The 22,941-nt window shown below is 44.9% G+C and overlaps 1 protein-coding gene across 10 annotated transcripts in view; it reads left to right on the top strand.

Annotated features, from left to right (window-relative positions):
• Positions 1-22,941, top strand: part of DCDC1 (doublecortin domain containing 1) — a 962,215-nt gene that overhangs the window by 132,277 nt on the left and 806,997 nt on the right. The gene's annotated exons all lie outside the window — the stretch shown is intronic.

Below are 22,941 nucleotides of genomic sequence, written 5' to 3'. Positions count from 1 at the left end.
ATAATATTTATTAATCAAATAATCATTCCGGGAGACCAACATTGTGCTGCTTGATTTTACCTGCTTTAAAGTAACCGACGTATTTAGGGCATTTTCACAACAATATGCATACTGTATACTCATTGTTGTGTTTGAGTCGCTTCTCCATTCATTCAGTGCTATCTTTACTAATCAGGAACTGTGTTCCTGAACCTGTCCTGGGACAAAATACAGTATATTTTCTATAAGATAAGATTCATTTTAAAGCCTAGTTTGAGTGTCTTTCTTCCTAAATAGTATTTACACATATAAAGTATAGTACTCAGTAAATATATATACATATATATATATATATATATATATATATATATATATATATATATACACGAATATATATATATGTATATATTTATATAAATTTTTATATATATATATATATATATATATATATATATGACAAGAATTACTCTCCCACTGCGCTATTTCAAATAGAACACTAAAATTAATTAATTATATGGCTGCCTGTATCCTCTAAGTTCCCTGTTAGGAGGAACTAAATGTGTGAAAATATGAAACGAAATAGAGGAGATGGCGCCAAGGGAGTTATATCAACGCCCTACCTAAAAACGGACCCTTACAGTACTCTCCGGTTAAATTACGTCAGATAACAAATACTAACATAAAAATTTATTAAAACAACATATAAACCCGACACAAATGTTCATAAGTATACAGAGTTGATACATTTACATTTGTCGCACAATTTGAACAATCAGTTTGTAGTGATGAGGAAAAAGCGTAGATATATCACTACGATTTCCTCCTTCTCCTTATTGTAGATTCGGAGGTAACATCAGATAATAGATAGATAAATAAACCAACGCGTTTCGTCTTGTTCCAAGACTTCATCAGGGGTAAAATCTCTTCATTTCAGAACATATTGTCAGCACATAAAAGGTCATTCAAAGATGTATGAACAACGTTTCAATATTTCAATGGGACTTGATTGATACAGCGAGGACCATACCTCATATATCATCAGCTTGAGTCTGACATTCAGATATTCGAATATGGGGAAGATTCATATGTGTATAGAATCTAACTGGTTCGCAAGCATAAGGAACCTCGTCGGTCAGCAGCTTGAACCTGACACTCAGAGATTCAGGAGTGAAGGCAATTCAAATGGGTATAATGTCTAACCAATTTAGAACACGTGGTAGACCCTCCAGTGGTGCAGTGCTGACAGCCAAGTCTCTGTATAATGATTATTTATTTAAATTAATTATACAGAGACTTGGCTGTCAGCACTGCACCACTGGAGGGTCTACCACGTGTTCTAAATTGGTTAGACATTATACCCATTTGAATTGCCTTCACTCCTGAATCTCTGAGTGTCAGGTTCAAGCTGCTGACCGACGAGGTTCCTTATGCTTGCGAACCAGTTAGATTCTATACACATATGAATCTTCCCCATATTCGAATATCTGAATGTCAGACTCAAGCTGATGATATATGAGGTATGGTCCTCGCTGTATCAATCAAGTCCCATTGAAATATTGAAACGTTGTTCATACATCTTTGAATGACCTTTTATGTGCTGACAATATGTTCTGAAATGAAGAGATTTTACCCCTGATGAAGTCTTGGAACAAGACGAAACGCGTTGGGTTATTTATCTATCTATTATCTGATGTTACCTCCGAATCTACAATAAGGAGAAGGAGGAAATCGTAGTGATATATCTACGCTTTTTCCTCATCACTACAAACTGATTGTTCAAATTGTGCGACAAATGTAAATGTATCAACTCTGTATACTTATGAACATTTGTGTCGGGTTTATATGTTGTTTTAATAAATTTTTATGTTAGTATTTGTTATCTGACGTAATTTAACCGGAGAGTACTGTAAGGGTCCGTTTTTAGGTAGGGCGTTGATATAACTCCCTTGGCGCCATCTCCTCTATTTCGTTTCATATATATATATATATATATATATTTTTTTTTTTTCTTTATAATCCAACTTATCTGGCACTCTGGTTCAATGAAAATTTCCCCCCGGTGCCATCCAAGGAAGATTCACAAATAGGGATGCACAAGGAGGCAATGAATACACCTATTCTGTCCTAAAGTTTCGGAATGTTTATTCCTTCATCAGAGAACACATAGCCCGCAAACTTGATGAGTTACTGTTTGCATCTTTATGGCAGCCTTGACGGGAGGGCTGCACCGGCTTGCGGGCTGTGCCTGATGTCAGTACGTCTGACAGACCACTGCTGGAGGTTGCCACACTTTGGGTGCCACTTTCACTGGTGTGGAAATCTATTAAGGTACATTTTTCATACATTTGTGTTCTCTGATGACGGAATAAACATTCCGAAACCTTAGGAAGTAATAGCTGTGGTCGCAGTATGATTTATTATAGTTTTTAAGTCAGTTTGAGTGATGCCTCTTTGTGCATGCCAATATATATATATATATATATATATATATATATATATGAAATATAGCAAATTGTGGGGCGGCACTCAGGACGTCTTGTACAAAATGGTCAAAGACCCATGTTGAGGATCAACATTTCAATGCTTTAGTGATGAGTTTTTGCCACAATTTGCTATATTGGACCCAGTCATGCCATGGTTGGGCAACCAGGAGGGCACCAGGACGTGATTTTCCACATCTAGCAAAGGAGTGCCAGCATAACCTAATTCTCTCTCTCCCTCTCTCTCTCTCTCTCTATATATATATATATATATATATATAGTATATACTCCTTTGCTATATATGTGTGTGTGTGTGTGTGTGTGTGTGTGTGTGTGTGTGTGTGTGTGTGTGTGTGTAAAACATTTTTTAATAGCTCCAGTATCTACAGCATGGATCATCAACTTGCAGCCCTCCAGCTGCTGTGGAACTACACATCCCTGCATGCCATGCCTCAGTTTTAGCATACCTTAATAGCAAAACTGTGGCTGGGCATACTGGGATGTGTAGTGATGGAAGGCTGCAGGTTGATGACCCATGAGCTACAGTATTTGGATCCTAAATGTGTGACGGAGTAGTAAAGTACAAGTTGCACTAGTACTTTGTCAAGGTTTTTTTTTTTTTTAAATAATGTTTTATTAGTAGATCAATAGGAAAGATGGAAATACAAAGGCATGTAACAACACACTGACAGCACCGGGAATCACACATACACATATTTCAAAGGAGAAGGGAACTCCCGACTCACAGACCCAGAACTATTATAGAGCAAAAATAAAGTATAATAGCGTAGTTGAAGAGAGATCGGGCATGACCGACCCAGTGAGAAAATAAAACAGAAAACACAATGAAATCTATATATTTTAAAGAAACATTATGCCATAATAATTGGAGCATCCCCCAGTAGTTGCGGAGTCTCGTAACATTGGGCGGAGTGAAAACAATCATGCAACTGTTTCTAGATAACATTAGACAAAGAGTCAATTTTCTTTTCCCATAACTCAAATTTTGTTTTCCATACTAACATCTTTATGTAATGTAGCTTCCATCAAATCCATGCAGAATACATATAAAATTTAACACGAAGAGTCATTCTGGGGGTCTCGCTTGGAATTCTACTATGTTTTTTTTTTTTTTGGTGTTACACAAATAACTCTACACACACACACACACACACACACACACACACACACACACACACACACACACACACACACATATATAGTGTATACATATATATATATATATATATATACAAACAGACCATTGAAACGTTGGAACCGCTGCACGTCTATTGAGTATTTTATTTCAAGCCTGTGAGTGCCGCACCAAACTGGTCTGTATGTATTCTCTATGAGAATGTGAGGGCACTGGGTTATTGTACTGGTTACTACAGAGTGCCGATCTATTGTGACATATATATTTCTCATACGTCCTAGAGGATGCTGGGGTCCACTTCAGTACCATGGGATATAAACGGTTCCGCAGGAGCCATGGGCACTTTAAGACTTTTCGAGGGTGTGAACTGGCTCCTCCCTCTATGCCCCTCCTCCAGACCTCAGTTTTAGAAATGTGCCCAGGCAGATTGGATGCACTCCAGAGGAGCTCTACTGAGTTTCTCTGAAAAGACTTATGTTAGATTTTTTATTTTCAGGGAGGACTGCTGGCAACAGTCTCCCTGCTTCGTGGGACTGAGGGGGCAGAAGTAGGAACCAACTTTCTTAAGAGTTTCATGGCTCTGCTTCTGGCTGACAGGACACCATTAGTTCCTGAAGAGAACTGAACGTTAGCCGTGTCTAGATGCTCACTCCCACAGCACGACGTCACCCCCCTCACAGAGCCAGAAGTCAGAAGACAGGTGAGTGTTAGAAGAGAGATCTTCAATCAAGGTGATGGCTAAAGGTACCGCGCGGCTGGTGGGAGCGCAGCGCACCATGTTGCCCACACATACACAGGCACTGCAGGGTGCAGGGCGCGGGGGGGGCGCCCTGGGTAGCATGAAACCTTATAAAACTGGCTGAAAAGGGGCATAAGATGCCGAGGCACAGTCCTACCCTGCCAGTATAAAAATTTACCTCAGAAATGCTGAGGAGAATTGCGCCATTACGGGGGCGGAGCTTCCTCCTCAGTCAGCCAGCACACTGCTCAGCGCCATTTTCTCTCTCTCCTCAGGCTTCAGAGAAAACGCTGTTCCTCCTACACTACTGAATACAAGTATCAGGGTGCAAAAAAGGGGGGAGGCACAGTGAAATTGGTGCTTTATATTGTGTATTGACATTATAAAAAAGCGCTGCATGTCAGTGGGCATTTTGGTGTTTCACAGGCATTGTGTAACTGGCGCTGGGTTTGTGAACTGGCTGCTCCTATCTGTGTCCTTCTGACAGTTTTTACTGTGGGTCTGTCCCCTATAAGTCCCAGAGTGTCTGTGGTGTGTTTGTGCACGTGTGTGACATGTCTGAGGCAGGGAGTCCTTCCCCTGAGGGAGCCATTTTAGGGACACAGAGTTGTAATGTGGTGGCGCTGCTGGCACACCACGAGCCTGAATGGGTGAAAAAAATATGTGATAGTGTGAATCATATCAGTAGGAGATTAGATAAGTCTGAGTCTCATGCAGAAAGCTGGAGAAAATCAGTGGAAGATGTGATTTTTCATAGTTCTGCCCTTTCTTCCGCAGGTGACCCCTCTGGGTCACATAAGAGATTGCAAACATTGTACATACTGATACCAACACGGACTCTGATTCCTGTGTCGACGATAGTGATTCCAGGGGGACAGATCCCAAATTGGCAAAAAGCGTACAATATATGATTGTTGCTATAAAGGAGGTCTTAGAAGTTACAGAAGACCTACTGTACCTCAGGAGAAGGCTTATTTCTATAAGGAAAAGAAATGTAAGGTAACTTTCCCATCTTCCTACGAGCTAAATACTCTTTTTGAGGGAGTTTGGGTGAATCCTGAAAATAAATTTCATATTCCCTAAAGGATTCAGGTTGCTTATCCTTTCCCATTAGAGGACAGGAAAAGATGGGAATCACCCCCGGTGTTAGACAGCGCACTGTCAAGATTAACAAAAAAGGTGATTCTCCCTGCACCTGGGACGGCTTCACTAAAGGAGCCAGCAGACCGCAAAATGGAGACTACGTTAAAATCTATTTATGTGGCCAATGGTACGCTGCTCAGACCCACCATTGCTTGCGCGTGGGGGAGTTGTGCTATCGAAAATACTCCTAACGTTACGTCATATCAAAGACGCTGCTGCATACATGCTAGAAGCTATGAAAGATATTGGACTCTTGGGTTCAACAGCCGCTACTATGGCAGTATCGGCTAGGAGGGCGTTGTGGATTCGCCAGTGGAGTGCTAATGCAGATTCCAAAAGAAATATGGAGGCTCTCCCGTATAAAGGTGAGGCCTTATTTGGTGATGGGCTGGATGCGTTAGTCTCGGTGGCTACCGCAGGTAAGTTGACATTCTTGCCTTATGCTCCCACACCGGCGAAAAAGACACATCACTCTCATATGCAGTCCTTTCGGCCCAGCAAATACAAAAAGGCCAAAGGTTCCCCCTTCTTTGCAGGAAGAGGAAGGGGGAAGAGAAAAGAAATCCGCAGCGTCTCCAGGATCCCAGGAGCAGAAGTCAACCCCTGCTTCTGCCAAATCTGCAGCATGACGCTGGGGCTCCTTTGCGGGAGTCCGCTCGGGTGGGAGCACGTCTGAAACTTTTCAGTCAAATCTGGAGCAGCAATCAGAGCAGCAATGGCAGAGGTGACAAGGATTCTCCTCTGGGCAGAAAGACATGTAAGAGCTCTGTCAGCAATTTTCATTCCAGGAGTGGACAACTGGGAAGCAGACTTCCTCAGCAGACACAATCTCCATCCAGGAGAGTGGGGCCTCCACCAAGAAGTCTTCGCAGAGGTGACAAGTCTTTGGGGAATCCCTCAAGTAGAAATGATGGCATCTCGTCGAAACAAGAAGCTTCAGAGATATTGTTCCAGGTCGAGAGACCCTCAAGCAATAACAGTGGATGCACTGGTGATCCAGTGGGTGTTTCGGTCTGTATATGTTTTCCCTCCACTTCCACTGATTCCAAAAGTTCTCAAAATAATAAGAAGAACAAGAGTTCGAGCAATCTTCATTGCACCAGACTGGCCAAGGAGGGCTTGGTATCCAGATCTTCAGGAGTTGCTCATAGAAGATCCTCTGCCTTTTCCTCCTCAAGAGGACCTACTACAGCAGGGGCCGTGTGTGTATCAAAACTTACCGCGGCTACGTTTGACGGCATGGCTGTTGAGTGCCGGGTCTTAGCCCGAAAGGGTATTTATAAGGAAGTCATCCCCACTCTCATTCAGGCCAGGAAAGGAGTAACGTCTAAACATTACCACCGTATTTGGAGAAAATATGTGTCTTGGTGTGAATCCAAGAAGGCTTCTACGGAAGAGTTTGAGTTGGGACGTTTTCTCCATTTTCTGCAAGCTGGTGTGGATGCGGGCCTTAGATTGGGGTCAATCAAGATCCAGATTTCGGCCTTATCAGTTTTCTTTCAAAAACAATTGGCCTCCTTTCCAGAAGTTCAGACCTTCGTGAAAGGGGTTCTGCACATCCATCCTCCATTTGTGCCTCCAGTGGCACCATGGGACCTTAATGTGGTGTTGCAGTTCCTTCAAGCGGATTGGTTTGAACCTCTGCAGGAGATAGAATTGAAGTTTCTCACTTGGAAAGTGGTGATGCTTTTGGCCTTGTCATCCGCAAGGCGGGTGTCTGAGTTGGGGGCCTTGTCTCACAAGAGCTCTTACCTGATCTTCCATGAAGATAGAGCAGAGTTGAGAACTCGCCAACATTTTCTTCCAAAGGTGGTTGCATCTTTCCACATAAACCAACCTATTGTGGTGCCAGTGGCTACTGACACTTTCACTGAGTCAAAGTCTCTAGATGTGGTTAGAGCTTTGAAGATTTATGTCGCAAGAACAGCTCGGATACGGAAAACAGAGGCTCTGTTTGTCCTGTATGCTCCCAAAAAGATTGGGTGTCCTGCTTCTAAGCAGACTATTGTGCGCTGGATCAGAGATACGATTCAGCACGCTCATTCTACGGCAGGATTGCCGATACTGAAGTCGGTGAAGGCCCATTCTACTAGGAAAGTGGGCTCATCCTGGGCGGCTGCCCGAGGCGTCTCGGCTTTACAACTTTGACGAGCAGCTACTTGGTCAGGGTCAAACACATTTGCTAAATTTTATAAGTTTGACACTTTGGCCGATGAGGACCTCAAGTTTGGTCAATCGGTGCTGCAGGGTCATCCGCACTCTCCCGCCCGTACTGGAGCTTTGGTATAACCCCATAATCAAATGGACCCCAGCATCCTCTAGGACGTTTGAGAAAATAGGATTTTAATACCTACCGGTAAATCCTTTTCTCCTAGTCCGTAGAGGATGCTGGGCACCCGACCCAGTGCGTATTTTACCTGCAGTTTGCTCATTATAGTTACGCAAGTTGTGTTACATTTGTTTTCAGCATGCTGCTGTAAATGGTTCATGCCTGTTGGCGTGTGTTATGTTGAATGCCATGTTGTGCGGCATGGTTGAGGTGTGAGCTGGTATGAATCTCACCATTAGTATAAAAGTAAATCCTTTCCTCGAAATGTCTGTCTCCCTGGGCACATTTCCTATAACTGAGGTCTGGAGGAGGGGCATAGAGGGAGGAGCCAGTTCACACCCTTTGAAAGGTCTTAGAGTGCCCATGGCTCCTGCGGAACCGTCTATACCCCATGGTACTGAAGTGGACCCCAGCATCCTCTACGGACTAGGAGAAAAGGATTTACCGGTAGGTATTAAAATCCTATTATGTGATATAGTTTTTGGATAAAAGGAGCGCACTTCATTTTAGAGTGTTGTTTATCATTAACTATTTGTATTGTTTGATAATTATTTGTGGTATCACATGTGCAAGCTTCTGAATTGCTTAGAGTAAGTATGGAAAAGTGTGTGATGTTAATTTGATTTTGCATAAACACAATAGCTCTCGCTTTACCTGTCACTTCCAAACCCATCAAAGTTATATAATGCATGTATTCATGGATCTAATTGAATTATTATTTTCTTGCGAAGCTAGAAAACACCCTGTATAATCTGCATTATTTTTCCATGTGGTTGACTTATTGGCTGTGAGTAAGTGACAAATGCTCGCTGTTGTCTGTTCTGTTTCATTTACTGACATTTAAAGGGCCGCTAAACCTAAAATGCAATCTGCTGTGGGCACTACGCGTAGCGCTTTCATATAAACAGATCACGTCTATGGGGCCTATCTATTACATTTATACTTATCTGTACAATACTGTACTTGCATTTTATTTATCCCAGATTACAGTGGTGATAACATTTTTCATTATTATAGTATTAACATTTATATTTCAGCACAAGGGTTCTGTAGCATCGTACAGCATAATTTAACAGTTTAATACTGTGTCACTGTAACAGCTGACCAATACTATGATGGCACAGGGAGAGCGATCCAGAGTGGTGAGAGTTACTGGAGACCCCAAGTCTGCTACACTGAGCATGTGTGGTGAGAGTTACTGGAGGTCCACAGTATGTTACACTGAGCATGTGCGGTGAGAGTTACTGGAGGCCCCCAGTCTGCTACACTGAGCATGTGTGGGGAGAGTTACTGGAGGCCCCCAGTCTGCTACACTGAGCATGTGTGGTGAGAGCTACTGGAGACCCCAAGTCTGCTACACTGAGCATGTGCGGTGAGAGTTACTGGAGGTCCACAGTATGTTACACTGAGCATGTGTGGTGAGAGTTACTGGAGACCCCAAGTCTGCTACACTGAGCATGTGCGGTGAGAGTTACTGGAGGCCCCCAGTCTGCTACACTGAGCATGTGTGGTGAGAGCTACTGGAGACCCCAAGTCTGCTACACTGAGCATGTGTGGTGAGAGTTACTGGAGGCCCCCAGTCTGCTACACTGAGCATGTGCGGTGAGAGTTACTGGAGGCCCCCAGTCTGCTACACTGAGCATGTGTGGTGAGAGTTACTGGAGGTCCACAGTATGTTACACTGAGCATGTGCGGTGAGAGTTACTGGAGGCCCCCAGTCTGCTACACTGAGCATGTGTGGTGAGAGCTACTGGAGACCCCAAGTCTGCTACACTGAGCATGTGTGGGGAGAGTTACTGGAGGCCCCCAGTCAGTTACACTGAGCATGTGCGGTGAGAGTTACTTGAAGCCTCCAGTCTGCTACACTGAGCATGTGCGGCGAGAGTTACCGTAGGCTTCTAGTCTGCTACACTGAGCATGTGCGGTGAGAGGTACTGGAGACCCCAAGTCTGCTACACTGAGCCTGTGTGGTGAGAGTTACTGGAGGCCCCCAGTCAGTTACACTGAGCATGTGCGGTGAGAGTTACTTGAAGCCTCCAGTCTGCTACACTGAGCATGTGCGGTGAGAGTTACTGTAGGCTCCTAGTCTACTACACTGAGCATGTGCGGTGAGAGTTACTGGAGACCCCAAGTCTGCTACACTGAGCATGTGCAGTGAGAGTTACTGGAGGCTTCTAGTCTGCTACACTGAGCATGTGCGGTGAGAGTTACTGGAGACCCCAAGTCTGCTACACTGAGCATGTGTGTTGAGAGTTAAAGAATTAAGGTTAAAAAAGGGTTGAGATTGCCGAAAGGATAAAATAAAAAAGGGGCAGACTAAATGGGCCAAGTGGTTCTTATCTGCCGTCAAATTCTATGTTTCTATGTTTCTATGAGTTACTGGAGGCTCCCAGTCAGCTACACTGAGCATGTGCGGTGAGAGTTACTTGAAGCCTCCTGTCTGCTACACTGAGCATGTGTGGTGAGAATTACTGGAGGCTTATAGTCTGCTACACTGAGCATGTGTGGTGAGAGTTACTGGAGGTCCACAGTATGCTACACTGAGCATGTGCGGTGAGAGTTACTGGAGGCCCCTAGTCTTCTACACTGAGCATGGGCAGTGAGAGTTACTGGAGGCCCCCAGTCTGCTACACTGAGCATATGTGGTGAGAGTTACTGGCGGTTTCTAGTCTGCTAAACTGAGCATGTGCGGTGAGAGTTACTGAAGGCCTTCAGTCTGCTACACTGAGAATGTGCGGTGAGAGTTACTTGAAGCCTCCAGTCTGCTACACTGAGTATGGGCAGTGAGAGTTACTGGAGGTCCACAGTCTGCTACACTGAGCATGTGTGGTGAGAGTTACTGGAGGCGTCTAGTCTTCTACACTGAGCATGTGTGGTGAGAGTTACTGGAGACCCCCAGTCTGCTACACAGAGCATGTGTGGCGAGAGTTACTTGAGGCCAACAGTCTGCTACACTGAGCATGTGCGGTGAGAGTTACTGGAGGATCCTACAGATGTAGCCACCTTTATCTTGACTGTTTCTCCGCCGAGACGGACGTTTAGTCATGCTAAGGCGATAGCTGAGTTTAATCACAGGTAGGCGCGTTGAGGCGATCTAGATACTCATCATGCATTACACATCTCCACCACTGTGTGGCTAATGCTCCACTAATCCAGTACTTTCGATCGTACAGTATAGCGGCGGATTGATCTACAGCTCTGGCAATACTGTAGGCGTAACGGGAGGCGGTGGAAAAAGTATGGAGTACTGTATGTGTATGGAGACGCAACTACAGTAATTGTGTAAAAGGAAGAATGTACAGGACAATGTATAAACACTGTGCTTTTAAAATACATGAGCGTCTGGGAATGGAGGGCTACAGTAGCTAGCAGGAGGCGGTGGAAAATACCGTGCTTTACAAATGCGAGCGTCCGAGTCCTCTAAGGCATAAACCAACACCAATGGGGTGGGGGCCGGGCGCTGTTTGCAGTACTTTCACACATGAAATTGGGAGTCTCTCATGAGGCGTCGTGGGCTAGGGGTGAAGGCTCCCACCTCCCACGCTGGGGGTCCAGGGTTCGAGACGTGATGTGCCTTCTTTTTTTTTTTTTATTGTAATAATACACTGTATTATTTTATCTACATTGTAAGACAGTCAATGGAAAGGTGCACACAAGTTACATATAAATCAGAGTACATCTGCAGGAGCGATTCTTTACGCTAAATGCAACTAAACAGCGGGAATGAAATGAGGGTATTCTGACGCTACTAACTGAGCAAAACAGTACTGTAGATCTTCAGCGTTTGTGTATTGCACATGACCTGAATTCCCTCCCTGTGTAGGCTCCCAGGGGGGAAGGGCGATGGGGGTAGGGGAAGACGATGGGAAATACTGTACTGTGCCTTTGAAATGCAATTACATGAGCGTCCGAGTCCACTACGGCATACTGTAAACCAACACCAATGGGAAGGAAATGCCAACCATTTTTTTTATGTGTTCCCGTGACATTCATTTAAAAAAAAAAATTTCTCTCTCTAATACATCCAATGGAAGGATGCACACAGGTTTCACATAAATCAAAGTACATCTGCAGGAGCGATTCTTTACGCTAAATGCAACTGCACAACGGCAATGAGTAGAAATGAGTGTATTCTGACGCTACTAAGTGAGCAAAACAGTACTATACAGTAGATATTCGGCGTTTGTGTATTGCACAAGACCTGAATTCCCTCCCTGTCTACTGCATGATCTGTGCAGGCTCCCAGGGGGGAAGGGCAATAGGCTAGCAGGAGGCGGTGGAAAATACCGTGCTTTACAAATGCGAGCGTCCGAGTCCTCTAAGGCATAAACCAACACCAATGGGGTGGGGGCCGGGCGCTGTTTGCAGTACTTTCACACATGAAATTGGGAGTCTCTCATGAGGCGTCGTGGGCTAGGGGTGAAGGCTCCCACCTCCCACGCTGGGGGTCCAGGGTTCGAGACGTGATGTGCCTTCTTTTTTTTTTTTTTTATTGTAATAATACACTGTATTATTTTATCTACATTGTAAGACAGTCAATGGAAAGGTGCACACAAGTTACATATAAATCAGAGTACATCTGCAGGAGCGATTCTTTACGCTAAATGCAACTAAACAGCGGGAATGAGTAGAAATGAGTGTATTCTGACGCTACTGTGAGCAAAACAGTACTATACAGTAGATATTCGGCGTTTGTGTATTGCACATGACCTGAATTCCCTCCCTGTCTACTGCATGATCTGTGCAGGCTCCCAGGGGGGAAGGGCAATAGGCTAGCAGGAGGCTACTGGGGACTCAGACTCATACAGTACTTGCATTTCAAAAGCACAGTATTTTCCACCGCCTCCCGCTTGCCCGTCGCCCTTCCCCCCTGGGATCCTGCACAGGTCATGCAGTAGACGAGTTATTCACGTAAACTAGGGCAAAGCTGCAGGAGCAGTTGTACTGTTTAGGGTCTATGCACCATATGGTATACATACAATTCTATAGCAGGGCAGACTCAATTGAAATGGCTACCGCCTGTGTCTCCTCGCCCAATGGAGGCCCTCGGCTATGGAGCAAGTAACAGCACAGATTTGGTAGGTCACGGGGCAATGCTGAAGGAGCGTCAGAATCCCCTAGCTAAAATACACAGGGGTGATAGGGATAAGTGAGGTCTTTGCGCATAACGATACACCGCAAAGTTCCCCATGGTTTTGATTATGCCTTTTCTTTGAACACGGTATTTTCCACTGCCTCACCCTACCCCCATCCCACTTTCCCCTTCCCCCCCTGGGAGCCTGCAAAGTACATGCAGTAGACAGGGAGGGAGTTCCGATCAGGTTACAAGACATGTGCAACAGTATACTACTGTATGTAGGAAAATCCACCGCCCACTCTGATTTATGTGAAACCTGTGTGCACCCTTCCATTGAATGTATAACAAAGAAAAATAATAATAATAAAGTGAATGTTACAGGAACACATTAAAAAAAGGTTGGCACTTCCTTCCCATTGGTGTTGGTTTATGCCTTAGGGGACTCGGACGTTAATACTTGTATTTCAAAAGCACAGTGTTTTCCACCGCCTCTCCCTACCCCCATCGCCCTTCCCCCCTGGGAGCCTGCACAGGTCATGCAGTGGACAGGGAGGGAGTTCAGGTCAGGTACAATACACAAATGCTGACGATCTACAGTACTGTGTTGCTCAGTTAGTTGCGTTGGAATACACTAATTTATACTCATTACCGCTGTGTATTTGTATATAGCGGAATGAATCGCTGCTGCAGATTTACTTTGATTTATGTGAAACCTGTGTGCACCCTTTCATTGAATGTACAACAAAGAAAAAAAATAATAAAGTGAATGTCACGGGAACATAGAAAAAAAAAGGTTGGCACTTTGTGACTCTCAGCATGGGAGGTGGGAGCCTTCATCACTAGGTTGGTATGGAAGGGGAGACAATTAGCTACCGGAGGGTACCAACCCCAAGTTTCTGTGACCCCCACAAGGCTCATGGCAAGCGTCGGAACCTATGGTGGGTCTGAATTAACGGTCCCATTATAGTCTATGGGAAAATGGGTCCACTTTGCGTACTGATATCTCTGGTTCTGGGTGTCCCCGAGACTCAGGACTGGTACCATACAAAAGAGGAGACTCTTGGCTTTCGGGGCAGACCAACCACTAGTTTATGTGACACTGGAAAAGGAAACGGGAAGCAACCGTGTTTCGGGTCCCCTCCAGTTGTCCGCCTAGCTTGCACAGGATACAGGGTTTCTGGCTAGATAGGAAATACTGTACAGAAATGCTAAGCATGGTAATTTGACATCCAGGAACATAGGGAGGAGTTTTTATCTCACTCCATTATACTTAGAAAAATTACACTTGCCACTGTACGTTACAAGCTGTTTGTGCTAATTAGTACACTAGTAGAACATACTGTACAGAGATACTAAGGACAGTGATTTGGCATCCACGAACTTAGGGAGGAGCTTTTATCTCTCTCCATTGTAATCTTTCTAAGTATAATGGAGAGAGATAAAAGCTCCTCCCTAAATTCCTGGGTGCCAAATAACCGTCTTTAGTATCTCTGTATAGTATTTTCAATTAGGGTACTAATTAGCACGGACAGCTTGTAAAGTACAGCGGCAAGTTTAATCTTTCTATGTAAAATGGAGAGAGATAAAAGCTCCTCAGTAAGTTCCTGGATGCCACATCACTATACTTAGTATCTCTGTACAGTATTTTCTATTAGGGTACTAATTAGCTGTTCGTGCTAATTAGTACCCTAATAGAAAATACTATACAGAGATACTAAGGATGGTGATTTGGAAACCAGGAACTTAGGGAGGAGCTTTTATCTCTCTATATTATACATAGAAAGATTAAAATTGCCACTGTACGTTACAAGCTGTTCGTGCTAATTAGTACACTAGTAGAACATACTGTACAGAGATACTAAGTACAGTGATTTGGCATCCACGAACTTAGGGAGGAGCTTTATTCTCTCTCCATTGTAATCTTTCTAAGCATAATGGAGAGAGATAAAAGCTCCTCCCTAAGGTTCCTGGATGCCAAATCACTGTATGTAGTATCTCTGTACAGTATGTTCTACTAGTTTACTAATTAGCACGAACAGCTTGTAACGTACAGTGGCAAGATTAATCTTTCTATGTATAATGGAGAGAGATAAAAGCTCCTCAGTAAGTTCCTGGATGCCACATCACTATACTTAGTATCTCTGTACAGTATTTTCTATTAAGGTACTAATTAGCCGTTCGTGCTAATTAGTACCCTAATAGAAAATACTATACAGAGATACTAAGGACGGTGATTTGGCAACCAGGAACCTAGGGAGGAGCTTTTATCTCTCTCCATTATGCTTAGAAAGATTACAATGGAGAGAGAATAAAGCTCCTCCCTAAGTTCGTGGATGCCAAATCACTGTACTTAGTATCTCTGTACAGTATGTTCTACTAGTGTACTAATTAGCACGAACAGCTTGTAACGTACAGTGGCAAGATTAATCTTTCTATGTATAATGGAGAGAGATAAAAGCTCCTCAGTAAGTTCCTGGATGCCACATCACTATACTTAGTATCTCTGTACAGTATTTTCTATTAGGGTACTAATTAGCTGTTCGTGCTAATTAGTACCCTAATAGAAAATACTATACAGAGATACTAAGGACGGTGATTTGGCAACCAGGAACCTAGGGAGGAGCTTTTATCTCTCTATATTATACATAGAAAGATTAAACTTGCCACTGTACGTTACAAGCTGTTCGTGCTAATTAGTACACTAGTAGAACATACTGTACAGAGATACTAAGTACAGTGATTTGGCATCCACGAACTTAGGGAGGAGCTTTATTCTCTCTCCATTGTAATCTTTCTAAGCATAATGGAGAGAGATAAAAGCTCCTCCCCATAGTTCCTGGATGCCAAATCACTGTATGTAGTATCTCTGTACAGTATGTTCTACTAGTGTACTAATTAGCACGAACAGCTTGTAACGTACAGTGGCAAGATTAATCTTTCTATGTATAATGGAGAGAGATAAAAGCTCCTCAGTAAGTTCCTGGATGCCACATCACTGTACTTAGTATCTCTGTACAGTATTTTCTATTAGGGTACTAATTAGCTGTTCGTGCTAATTAGTACCCTAATAGAAAATACTATACAGAGATACTAAGGACGGTGATTTGGCAACCAGGAACCTAGGGAGGAGCTTTTATCTCTCTATATTATACATAGAAAGATTAAACTTGCCACTGTACGTTACAAGCTGTTCGTGCTAATTAGTACACTAGTAGAACATACTGTACAGAGATACTAAGTACAGTGATTTGGCATCCACGAACTTAGGGAGGAGCTTTATTCTCTCTCCATTGTAATCTTTCTAAGCATAATGGAGAGAGATAAAAGCTCCTCCCTAAGGTTCCTGGATGCCAAATCACTGTATGTAGTATCTCTGTACAGTATGTTCTACTAGTGTACTAATTAGCACGAACAGCTTGTAACGTACAGTGGCAAGATTAATCTTTCTATGTATAATGGAGAGAGATAAAAGCTCCTCAGTAAGTTCCTGGATGCCACATCACTGTACTTAGTATCTCTGTACAGTATTTTCTATTAGGGTACTAATTAGCTGTTCGTGCTAATTAGTACCCTAATAGAAAATACTATACAGAGAAGCTAAGGATGGTGATTTGGCAACCAGGAACTGAGGGAGGAGCTTTTATCTCTCTACATTATACATAGAAAGATCAAAACTGCCACTGTACGTTACAAGCTGCTCGTGCTAATTAGTACACTAGTAGAACATACTGTACAGAGATACTACAGACAGTGATTTTGCATCCAGGAACCTTAGGGAGGAGCTTTTATCTCTCTCCGCTGTAATCTTTCTAAGTATATTGGAGAGAGATAAAAGCTCCTCCCTAAGTTCCTGGATGCCAAATCACTGTCTGTAGTATCTCTGTACAGTATGTTCTATTAGGGTACTAATTAGCACGAACAGCTTGTAACATACAGCGGCAAGTTTAATCTTTCTATGTATAATGGAGAGAGATAAAAGCTCCTCAGTAAGTTCCTGGATACCAAATCACCGTCCTTAGTATCTCTGTACAGTATGTTCTATTAGGGTACTAATTAGCACGAACAGCTAATTAGTACCCTAACAGAAAATACTGTACAGAGATACTAAGTACAGTGATGTGGCATCCAGGAACTTACTGAGGAGCTTTTATCTCTCTCCATTATACATAGAAATATTAAACTTGCCACTGTATGTTACAAGCTGTTCGTGCTAATTAGTACACTAGTAGAACATAGAGTACAGCGATACTCTGGATGGCAATTTGGCATCCAGGAATTTAGGGAGGAGCTTTTATCTCTCTCCATTATGCTTAGAAAGATTACAATGGAGAGAGATTAAAGCTCCTCCCTAAGTTTGTGGATGCCAAATCACTGTACTTAGTATCTCTGTACAGTATGTTCTACTATTGTACTAATTAGCACGAACAGCTTGTAACGTACAGTGGCAAGTGTAATTTTTCTAAGTATAATGGAGAGAGATAAACTCCTCCCTAGGTTCCTGGATGTCAAATTACCATGCTTAGCATTTCTGTACAGTATTTCCTATCTAGCCAGAAACCCTGCATCCTGTGCAAGCTAGGCGGACAACTGGAGGGGACCCGATACACGGTTGCTTACTGTTTCCCTTTCCAGTGTCACATAAACTAGTCGTTGGTCTGCCCTGAAAGCCAAGAGTCTCCTCTTTTAAATGGTACCAGTCCCGAGTCTCTGGGACACCCAGAACCAGAGATATCAGTACGCAAAGTGGACTCATTTTCCCATAGACTATAATGGGCCCGTTAATTCAGACCCACCATGGGTTCCGACGCTTGCCATGAGCCTTGTGGGGGTCACAGAAACTTGGAGTTGGTACCCTCTGGTAGCTAATTGTCTCCTCTTCCATACCAACCTAGCGATGAAGGCTCTTACATCCCACACTGAGAGTCCCAGCTTTGAGTCCCAAAGTGCCAACCTTTTTTTTTATATGCTCCCGTGACATTCACTTTATTATTGTTTTTCTTTGTTATACATTCAATGAAAGGGTGCACACAGGTTTCACATAAATCAAAGTAAATCTGCAGCAGCGATTCATTCCGCTATATACAAATACACAGCGGTAATGAGTATAAACTAGTGTATTCCGACGCAACTAACTGAGCAACACAGTACTGTAGATTGTCGGCATTTGTGTATTGTACCTGACCTGAACTCCCTCCCTGTCCACTGCATGACCTGTGCAGGCTCCCAGGGGGGAAGGGCAATGGGGGTAGGGAGAGGCAGTGGAAAATACGTGCTTTTCAAATACAAGTATTTGCGTCCGAGTCCCCTAAGGCATAAACCAACACCAATGGGAAGGAAGTGCCAACCTTTTTTTAATGTGTTCCTGTAACATTCACTTTATTATTATTTTTTTTCTTTGTTATACATTCAATGGAAGGGTGCACACAGGTTTCACATAAATCAGAGTGGGCGGGGGATTTTCCTACATACAGTAGTATACTGTTGCACGTCTTGTAACCTGATCGGAACTCCCTCCCTGTCTACTGCATGTACATTGCAGGCTCCCAGGGGGGAAGGGGAAAGTGGGATGGGTGTAGGGCGAGGCAGTCGAAAATACGGTGTTCAAAGAAAAGGCATAATTAAAACCATGGGGAACTTTGCAGTGTATCGTTATGTGCATATACCTCGCTTAGTCCTATCGCCCCTGTGTATTTTAGCTAGGGGATTGTGACGCTCCTTCAGCATTGCCCCATAGCCTGCAAAATCTGGACTGTTACTTGCTCCGTAGCCTAGGGCCTCCGTGGAGCAAGGAGTCATAAGTGGTAGCCATTTCAATTGAGTCTTCCCAGCTACAGAATTGTATGTGTACTGTACGGTGCATAGAACCTTAACAGAACCGCTCCTGCAGCTTTGCCCTGGTTTATGTGAATAAAAAAATAATAAAGTGTCTGGAAAAAACTAACATGCATTCGTACTTTAGAAATCGAACTCGGGACTCTTAGTATAGGAAGCGGAACACTTCACCACTTCGCCGCAGACAGATGAATAAATCCATTGGTTTTGATTATGCTGTAATGGCTATGGGATTAGGACGCTAACATACTGTACAAAATTCCTAATCTCAAGAGGCAATAGTGAACTTCTAACACGTCCATTTGCGACAGTGTACACTACTGGTTTTATGTTGTTTTGTCTGCGGGACTTGGACGCTCACATATTCATAAAGTACTGTAGATGGATCATATACTGTATGCTGTACTATTTGCGTCTGTACCGTATATACTGTATTAAATAATGCAGCATAATGAGTATTTACTGTATTAAATAATGCAGCGTAATGAGTATTTACTGTATGCAGCGTAATGAGACGCTTAGTAAAGTAGTCCTTATTATATATTTCAGTATTGTATTTTACGGGAGACCACACGCATGCGCAGTGGTTATTGTAAAAGGCGACATCTGGTGGATGATCGCAGGTATTACACGTAAAGGTAACGCCAAACGCTCTGTCTGCCTCCGTGCGATTAGGTACGCCTCTCTGTGACTAGGCGCGCCTCCCTACGCCCTGGTACGCTGCGTATGCTCGATCGGGACAAACGCCTCAGCCAGTCAAGATAAAGGTGGCTACATCTGTAGTTTGCTACGCTGAGCATCTGCGGCAAGAGTTACTTGTGGCCAACAGTCTGCTACACTGAGAATATGCGGTGAGAATTACTGGAGGATCCTAGTCTGCTACACTGAGCATATGCAGTGAGAGTTACTAGAGGCCCCTAGTCTGCTACACTGAGCATGTACGGTGAGAGTTACTGTAGGCCTCCAGTCTGCTACACTGAGCATGTGCGGTGAGAGGTACTGGTGGCCTCCAGTCTGCTACACTGAGCAGTGCGGTGAGAGTTACTGGAGGCCCCCAATCTGCTACACTGAGCATGTGCGTTGAGAGTTACTGGAGGCCCCTAGTCTGCTACACTGAGCATGTGTGGTGAGAGTTACTGGAGGCCCCCAGTCTGCTACACTGAGCATGTGCATTGAGAGTTACTGGAGGACCCTAGTCTGCTACACTGAGCATGTACGGTGAGAGTTACTGTATGCCCCCAGTCTGCTGCACGGAGCATGTGCAATGAAAGTTACTGTAGGCCTCCAGTCTGCTACACTGAGCATGTGCGGTGAGAGGTACTGGTGGCCTCCAGTCTGCTACACTGAGCAGGTGCGGTGAGAGTTACTGGAGGCCTCCAGTCTGCTACACTGAGCATGTGCGTTGAGAGTTACTGGAGGCCCCTAGTCTGCTACACTGAGCATGTGTGGTGAGAGTTACTGGAGGCCCCCAGTCTGCTACACTGAGCATGTGCGTTGAGAGTTACTGGAGGCCCCTAGTCTGCTACACTGAGCATGTACGGTGAGAGTTACTGTATGCCCCCAGTCTGCTGCATGGAGCATGTGCAATGAAAGTTACTGTAGGCCTCCAGTCTGCTACACTGAGCAAGTGCGGTGAGAGGTACTGGTGGCCTCCAGTCTGCTACACTGAGCATGTGCGTCGAGAGTTAATGGAGGCCTCCAGTCTGCTACACTGAGCATGTGCGGTGAGAGTTACTGGAGGCCCCTAGTCTGCTACACTGAGCATGTGTGGAGAGTGTTACTGGAGGCCCCCAGTCTGCTACACTGAGCATGTGCATTGAGAGTTACTGGAGGCCCCTAGTCTTCTACACTGAGCATGTACGGTGAGAGTTACTGGAGACCCCAAGTCTGCTACACTGAGCATGTGTGGTGAGAGTTAAAGAATTAAGGTTAAAAAAGGGTTGAGATTGCCGAAAGGATAAAATAATAAAGGGGCAGACTAAATGGGCCAAGTGGTTCTTATCTGCCGTCAAATTCTATGTTTCTATGTTTCTATGAGTTACTGGAGGCTCCCAGTCAGCTACACTGAGCATGTGCGGTGAGAGTTACTTGAAGCCTCCTGTCTGCTACACTGAGCATGTGTGGTGAGAATTACTGGAGGCTTATAGTCTGCTACACTGAGCATGTGTGGTGAGAGTTACTGGAGGTCCACAGTATGCTACACTGAGCATGTGCGGTGAGAGTTACTGGAGGCCCCTAGTCTTCTACACTGAGCATGGGCAGTGAGAGTTACTGGAGGCCCCCAGTCTGCTACACTGAGCATATGTGGTGAGAGTTACTGGCGGTTTCTAGTCTGCTAAACTGAGCATGTGCGGTGAGAGTTACTGAAGGCCTTCAGTCTGCTACACTGAGCATGTGTGGTGAGAGTTACTTGAAGCCTCCAGTCTGCTACACTGAGCATGTGCGGTGAGAGTTACTGGAGGTCCACAGTCTGCTACACTGAGCATGTGTGGTGAGAGTTACTGGAGGCGTCTAGTCTTCTACACTGAGCATGTGTGGTGAGAGTTACTGGAGACCCCCAGTCTGCTACACAGAGCATGTGCGGCGAGAGTTACTTGAGGCCAACAGTCTGCTACACTGAGCATGTGCGGTGAGAGTTACTGGAGGATCCTAGTTTGCTACGCTGAGCATCTGCGGCAAGAGTTACTTGAGGCCAACAGTCTGCTACACTGAGAATGTGCGGTGAGAATTACTGGAGGATCCTAGTCTGCTACACTGAGCATATGCAGTGAGAGTTACTAGAGGCCCCTAGTCTGCTACACTGAGCATGTACGGTGAGAGTTACTGTAGGCCTCCAGTCTGCTACACTGAGCATGTGCGGTGAGAGGTACTGGTGGCCTCCAGTCTGCTACACTGAGCAGTGCGGTGAGAGTTACTGGAGGCCCCCAGTCTGCTACACTGAGCATGTGCGTTGAGAGTTACTGGAGGCCCCTAGTCTGCTACACTGAGCATGTGTGGTGAGAGTTACTGGAGGCCCCCAGTCTGCTACACTGAGCATGTGCGTTGAGAGTTACTGGAGGACCCTAGTCTGCTACACTGAGCATGTACGGTGAGAGTTACTGTATGCCCCCAGTCTGCTGCACGGAGCATGTGCAATGAAAGTTACTGTAGGCCTCCAGTCTGCTACACTGAGCATGTGCGGTGAGAGGTACTGGTGGCCTCCAGTCTGCTACACTGAGCATGTGCGGTGAGAGTTACTGGAGGCCTCCAGTCTGCTACACTGAGCATGTGCGGTGAGAGTTACTGGAGGCCCCTAGTCTGCTACACTGAGCATGTGTGGTGAGAGTTACTGGAGGCCCCCAGTCTGCTACACTGAGCATGTGCGTTGAGAGTTACTGGAGGCCCCTAGTCTGCTACACTGAGCATGTGTGGTGAGAGTTACTGTATGCCCCCAGTCTGCTGCATGGAGCATGTGCAATGAAAGTTACTGTAGGCCTCCAGTCTGCTACACTGAGCAAGTGCGGTGAGAGGTACTGGTGGCCTCCAGTCTGCTACACTGAGCATGTGCGTTGAGAGTTAATGGAGGCCTCCAGTCTGCTACACTGAGCATGTGCGGTGAGAGTTACTGGAGGCCCCTAGTCTGCTACACTGAGCATGTGTGGAGAGAGTTACTGGAGGCCCCCAGTCTGCTACACTGAGCAAGTGCATTGAGAGTTACTGGAGGCCCCTAGTCTTCTACACTGAGCATGTACGGTGAGAGTTACTGTACGCCCCCAGTCTGCTGCACGGAGCATGTGCAATGAAAGTTACTGTAGGCCTCCAGTCTGCTACACTGAGCATGTGCGTTGAGAGGTACTGTAGGCCTCCAGTCTGCTACACTGAGCATGTGCAGTGAGAGTTACTGGAGGCCCCTAGTCTGCTACACTGAGCATGTGTGGTGAAAGTTACTGGAGGCCCCTAGTCTGCCACACTGAGCATGTGCGATGAGAGTTACTGGAGGCCCCTAGTCTGCTACACTGAGCATGTACGGTGAGAGTTACTGTAGGCCCCCAGTCTGCTGCACGGAGCATGTGTGGTGAGAGTTACTGGAGGCCTCTAGTCTGCTACACAGAGCATGTACGGTGAGAGTTACTGTACGCCCCCAGTCTGCTGCACGGAGCATGTGCAATGAAAGTTACTGGAGGCCTCCAGTCTGCTACACTGAGCATGTGCGGTGAGAGTTACTG

Source organism: Pseudophryne corroboree, chromosome 11, assembly GCF_028390025.1.
Source record: "Pseudophryne corroboree isolate aPseCor3 chromosome 11, aPseCor3.hap2, whole genome shotgun sequence".
Classification (NCBI taxonomy): domain Eukaryota; kingdom Metazoa; phylum Chordata; class Amphibia; order Anura; family Myobatrachidae; genus Pseudophryne; species Pseudophryne corroboree.
The sequence above is the reverse complement of the archived record's forward strand: the minus strand, read 5'-3'. Positions and strand labels throughout refer to the sequence as shown.